This window comes from Aegilops tauschii, chromosome 6 (assembly GCF_002575655.3).
Source record: "Aegilops tauschii subsp. strangulata cultivar AL8/78 chromosome 6, Aet v6.0, whole genome shotgun sequence".
In the NCBI taxonomy this organism is placed as follows: domain Eukaryota; kingdom Viridiplantae; phylum Streptophyta; class Magnoliopsida; order Poales; family Poaceae; genus Aegilops; species Aegilops tauschii.
In genome coordinates this window covers 383,729,172-383,734,968 of record NC_053040.3, presented here as the reverse complement: position 1 = coordinate 383,734,968, position 5,797 = coordinate 383,729,172, and positions in this window count along the sequence as shown.

Below are 5,797 nucleotides of genomic sequence, written 5' to 3'. Positions count from 1 at the left end.
AAAAAAAACAAGTACCAGTAATCATTCTTGTAATTTTATATGAGGGAGAGGCATGAGATAACGTACTCTCTCTACTTGGATCATATGCACTTATGATTGGAACTCTAGCAAGCATCCGCAACTACTAAAGATCATTAAGGTTGTGAAACCCAACCATAGCATTAAGTATCAAGTCCTCTTTACTCCCATACGTCATACCCCACCTACTCGGGTTTAAGTTTCTGTCATTCTCGCAACCCATCGTAAGCGAACCATGAACATATTGCAACACCCTACATCGAGGGCCCCTCACGTTTGCGTGAGACAGAGGGCACCGTAGGACAGTACCATAATTAAAATATACAATCATACAATCCAAGATCACGATTAACCCACAGGACAAAGCGGATCTACTCAAACCTCATAGGATAACCATAGATCATTGGGAAATAATATATGGAGTTGAGCACCATGTTTAAGTAGAGATTACAGCAGGGGAAGAGGTGTTACACCGCTGCATAGAGGGGGAGAAAGTTGGTGTTGACGGTAGCAAGATTGTTGGTGTAGATCGCCGTCAGGATCCTAGCCCCGGCGGCACTCCGGCGCCACCGAGAGAGAGGGGGAGAGATCCCCAATCCTTCTTCTTCTTCCTTGGCCTCCCCCATAGATTGGAGGAGGGTTCCCCCTCTGGTCCATGTCCTCCATGGCTGTGGAGGGACGAGAGCCCCTCCGAGATTGGATTTGTCTCTCTGTTCTCTTCTGTTTCGCGTTCCCTAATCTGGTCGTAAAGCGTTTCTTATATTCCGGGAGATCCGTAACCCCGATTGCGCTGAGATTTTAACACGGTTTTTTTTCTGGATATAAGCTTCCTTGCGCCAGAAGTAGAGCTCCAACCGACGTTCGACGAGGGCACAACCCACCACCGCGTGCCAGGGGCCTCTGGCGCCCTGGTGTATTGTGGGCTATGTGGGCCTCCGTTTGCGGTGACTCCAACTCCCAAAAATCACAAATATTCCAAAATAAATCTCCGTATTTTTTATTTCATTTGGACTTCGTTTGATATGGATACTCTGCGATACAATAAACATGCAGAAAACAGGAACTGGCACTGGGCACTGGATCAATAGGTTAGTCCAATAAATCATATAAAAAGTTGCCAAAAGTATGTGAAAGTGGTATAATATTGGCATGAAACAACCAAAAATTATAGATACGACGAAGACGTATCACTCCACAGGGAATTGAAGTTGATAAGGCCAAGATTGAAGCTATTGAGAGTTGGCCACAACCCAAAATGGTCACACAAGTGAGGAGTTTCCTTGGCCTCGCTGGTTTTTATAGGCATTTTGTGAGAGATCTCCGCACCATTGCTGCACCCCTCAATGAGCTTACAAAGAAGGATGTGCCTTTTGTTTGGGGCACCGCACAGGAAGAAGCCTTCACGGTATTGAAAGATAAGTTGACACATGCTCCTTTACTCCAACTTCCTAATTTTAGTAAGACTTTTGAGCTTGAATGTGATGCTAGTGGAATTGGATTAGGAGGTGTGTTATTGCAAGATGGTAAACCTGTTGCGTACTTTTCTAAAAAACTGAGTGGGCCTAGTCTGAACTATTCTACTTATGATAAAGAATATATGCTCTTGTTCGGACCTTAGAAACATGGCAACATTATTTATGGCCCATTTGTTATACATTCTGATCATGAATCTTTGAAACACATCAAAAGTCAAGCAAAACTGAACCGAAGACATGCTAAATGGGTTGAATTCATTGAGACTTTCCCTTCTGTCCTTAAACACAAGAAGGGTAAAGAAAATGTTATTGCTGATGCATTGTCTCGTCGTTATACTATGCTTTCACAACTTGACTTTAAAATATTTGGGTTGGAGACCATCAAAGATCAATATGTGCATGATGCTGAATTTAAAGATGTATTGCATAATTGTATACAAGGGAGAACATGGAACAAGTTCATCGTTAATGATGGATTTGTCTTTCGTGCTAACAAGCTATGCATTCCAGCTAGCTCCGTTCGTCTTTTATTGTTGCAGGAGGCGCATGGAGGAGGATTAATGGGACACTTAGGCGTGAAGAAGAAGGAGGATATACTTGCTACACATTTCTTTTGGCAAAAGATGAGACAGGATGTTGAACGTTTTGTTGCTCGCTGCACTACATGTCAAAAAGCTAAGTCATGACTCAATCCTCATGGTTTATATATGTCTTTACTTGTACCTAGTGTTCCTTGGGAGGATATATCTATAGATTTTGTTTTAGGATTACCTCGAACAATGAAGGGGAGGGATAGCATATTTGTTGTCGTGGATAGATTTTAAAAAATGGCACACTTCATACCATGTCATAAAAGCGATGATGCTGCTAATGTTGCAGATTTGTTCTTTCGTGAAATTATTCGCTTGCATGGTGTGCCAAATACTATTGTTTCAGATCGTGATACTAAATTTCTTAGCCACTTTTGGAGATGTTTATGGACTAAGTTGGGGACTAAACTTCTTTTTAGTACTACTTGTCACCCCCAAACTGATGGACAAACTGAAGTAGTCAATAGAACATTGTCTACTATGCTTAGGGCTGTTTTGAAGAATAACAAGAAAATGTGGGAAGAATGCTTGCCTCATATTGAATTTGCTTATAATCGTTCGCTGCATTCTATTACTAAGATGTGCCCTTTTGAAATTGTGTATGGCTTCCTACCTCATGGACCTATTGATTTATTGCCTCTTCCATCTTCGGAGAAGGTTAATTTTGATGGTAAACAAGGTGCTGAATTAATCTTAAAAATGCAAGAGTTAGCTAAAGAAAACATTGAGCGTATGAATGCTAAATATAAACTTGATGGAGATAAAGGTAGAAAACATGTTGTCTTTGCACCTGGAGATCTTGTTTGGTTACATTTGCGTAAGGATAGATTTCCTGATTTGCGCAAATCGAAGCTAATGCCACGTGTTAATGGTCCTTTTAAGGTGTGAGAGAAAATAAATGATAATGCATATAAACTTGAGCTGCCTGCAGATTTTGGGGTTAGTCCCACTTTTAACATTGCAGATTTGAAGCCTTATTTGGGTGAGGAAGATGAGCTTCCGTCGAGGACGACTTCATTTCAAGAAGGGGGGATGATGAGGACATCAATACCATTGTTACACCCACAGCCCCTGCTGCTATACATACTGGACCAAATACTAGAGCTCACTCACGCCAATTAAACTGACAGATACTTTCTGTTGGGGATATTACCACTGGGCATAAACCGGCCAGGAGAGGCCGGGTTAACCCCATAAGTAGTTCATCTGTATCTGAAGTCCATGAAGACAGATGGTGAAGCTTCATGAAGGCCCAGGGCCCAAAGCCGGTTTAAGGCCTGTAGACATAAACCGGCATTGACATGTAAACTTGTGTTGTAAGATAGAAGTAGCAGAGACCGAGCCGGGCACGATTATGAGCCGGCCTCGGGATTCTGTAAATCGGCGGGCGTCAACCCATGTATATAAGGGGACGACCCGGCGGCGGTTCAGGGACAACAGACAACAACTCGAGACTCAGGCGAAGCGTATTTGCTCCCTGGTCATCGAAACCCCATCAATTCCATCACAACTAGACGTAGGCTTTTACCTTCATCGTAAGGGGCCGAACTAGTATAAAACTCTCTTGCGTCACTTGTCCGCTTTAACCCCTTTAAGCTAACCCGTAGTGATGGCTCCACGACTAAGTCCTTTCTCTAGGACATCTGCCGTGACAAAACCACGACAGTTGGCGCCCACCGTGGGGCTTTCGCACGATGGTTTCAAGTTCTTGGAGGGCAACTTCGAAGGACTCAAGGGTTACGCTGTGGGCTGGATGACCAAGAGTCGTCGCTGCAAGCTCTACATCGACGATGCAGGCTGGGGCCCCGAGGTCGGCTCAATCAAGGGTTATGCAGGCTTTGGTGGCATACACGTTTTCATTGGCAAGATCGGCGAACCGGGCCCTGAGCCGGACGTCTGCTCCGACCTCGTCGAAACGGCTCAGCGTGCGAGATCTGCCCGGGTCAAGCCTGTCATGAAGCGTGCCTTCGTGGGAGTTATCCATGGAGGGGAATCTGAGGATAGATCGGAATCTGGTGGTGAGACCGTCGTTTATTCCGGCAATGAGTCATCGACCGGAGAGACCGAGTCGTTATATCAGTTACAAGATGGCCGGATTGGGGGCTGTTCCGATGGCAACAGTATTCCGGACCCCTTTGATCTGCCAAACCGGGTTGCGATCTTCATGGCCGGCACGCAACCGGCGCTCCACTCTCCGACCGCAGCGGCGATGATTTCCGGATCGGTAGCGGCAGCAGCGGCCGGGGTAGGAGGCCTTGTGCGACCACCAGCTCAGGTTCTATCTGATTTGTTTGACGCGTTGGCAATGCTGATGGCGGAGGTTAACCCGGCGGATCAGGATGCACACAATGCGGAAATCGCAAAAGTGAAAAATCAGATCACCTAGGCCAAAGCCGACTTAGCAGCTGAGGATACTAGGATAGCCGCGGAGCGGGCCGCTTTGGATGCACAAGCTTACCGGATTATGCTGGATCAGAGTGCTTTGAACGAAGTCCTGAAGAGGAGGCACCGATCTCGCTTGTCGCTGGTTTATGACGCTAGAAATCTTTTTAACACCCCAGGAGCGGGGACCAGTAATTTGCCGGTGGTAAACCGGGCGGAGGCACCGGGGGCAGGGCGCCGGTTCAGCCACGTTTGGTGGATCCGCCTCGTCAGAACAATATTGTGGCACCGCATGTCCCCACGCCACCGGGTCATTATTCTAACCCGATGGACAACATTGTCGCTGCCGCTTCACGGCTGGCGGCCATCCCGATCAAAGGTCATTCTCCAGCGGCGGTCGAGACGCGTCGGGTTAAGGAGCTTCTTCAGACAGCCTTGGTTCAACAGGAGGCTTATTCATATAGTCGCGATCGGATTCATTCCACTCCCCGTCCAAGCCGGAGTTACAGCAGGCGTATGGATGAACCGGCAGTGTCAAGCAATGCGCGGAACCGTGATCCGCCCCGTGGCAATAACCCGGCGGGTGGTGCTGGTGATGCTCAGGAGGTGGTGGACCAGGCTCGAGCACGCAGAGAAGCCGAGTTAGCGGCGCAGCATGAAGCCCGTCAGCTTACTCCGGTTCATCCAACCACATCGATGGAACTAGGAGTTACCTCTAGTTCTTTGGGAGTGCCATGTCTTGTCCCAGCATTGCGCAATGTGCGCCTGCCCAAGGATTTCAAGGGCCCGCGCAAGGTGCCGAATTACACCGCCGATTTATCCCCTGAAACATGGGTCGAAAGTTATGAGATGGCCATGGAGATGTTGGATGTGGATGATGTGGCATGTGCGAAATACTTCACCATGATGCTAGAAGGGACAGCCCGCACTTGGTTAAAGAGCTTACCGGCTAATTCTATCAGGTCATGGGCCGAGTTGAGATCCCGGTTTATTCAGAATTTCAAGGATACATGCAAGCAGCCCATGTCAATTGTGGACTTAGCTGCCTGTGTCCAGGAGGAAGGAGAGTCAACAACCCATTGGGTGCGCCGGGTTTCGGAGATTTTGCATTCATCAGATCGCATCAACGCTGACACCGCAGTTTTAACATTGGAAGGCAATTGCCGGTTTGAACCCCTGAAGTTGAAGTTGGGACGGCTCAAACGTCATTGTAATGACATGGGAACCCTCATGGCTGCACTGGTGAAGTATGCCGACTCTGATAGTACCAAGGATCCCGAGTGTGACGATGATAAGACAGGGAAGGGAAAGAAGAGCGTCAACAGCAAGGGG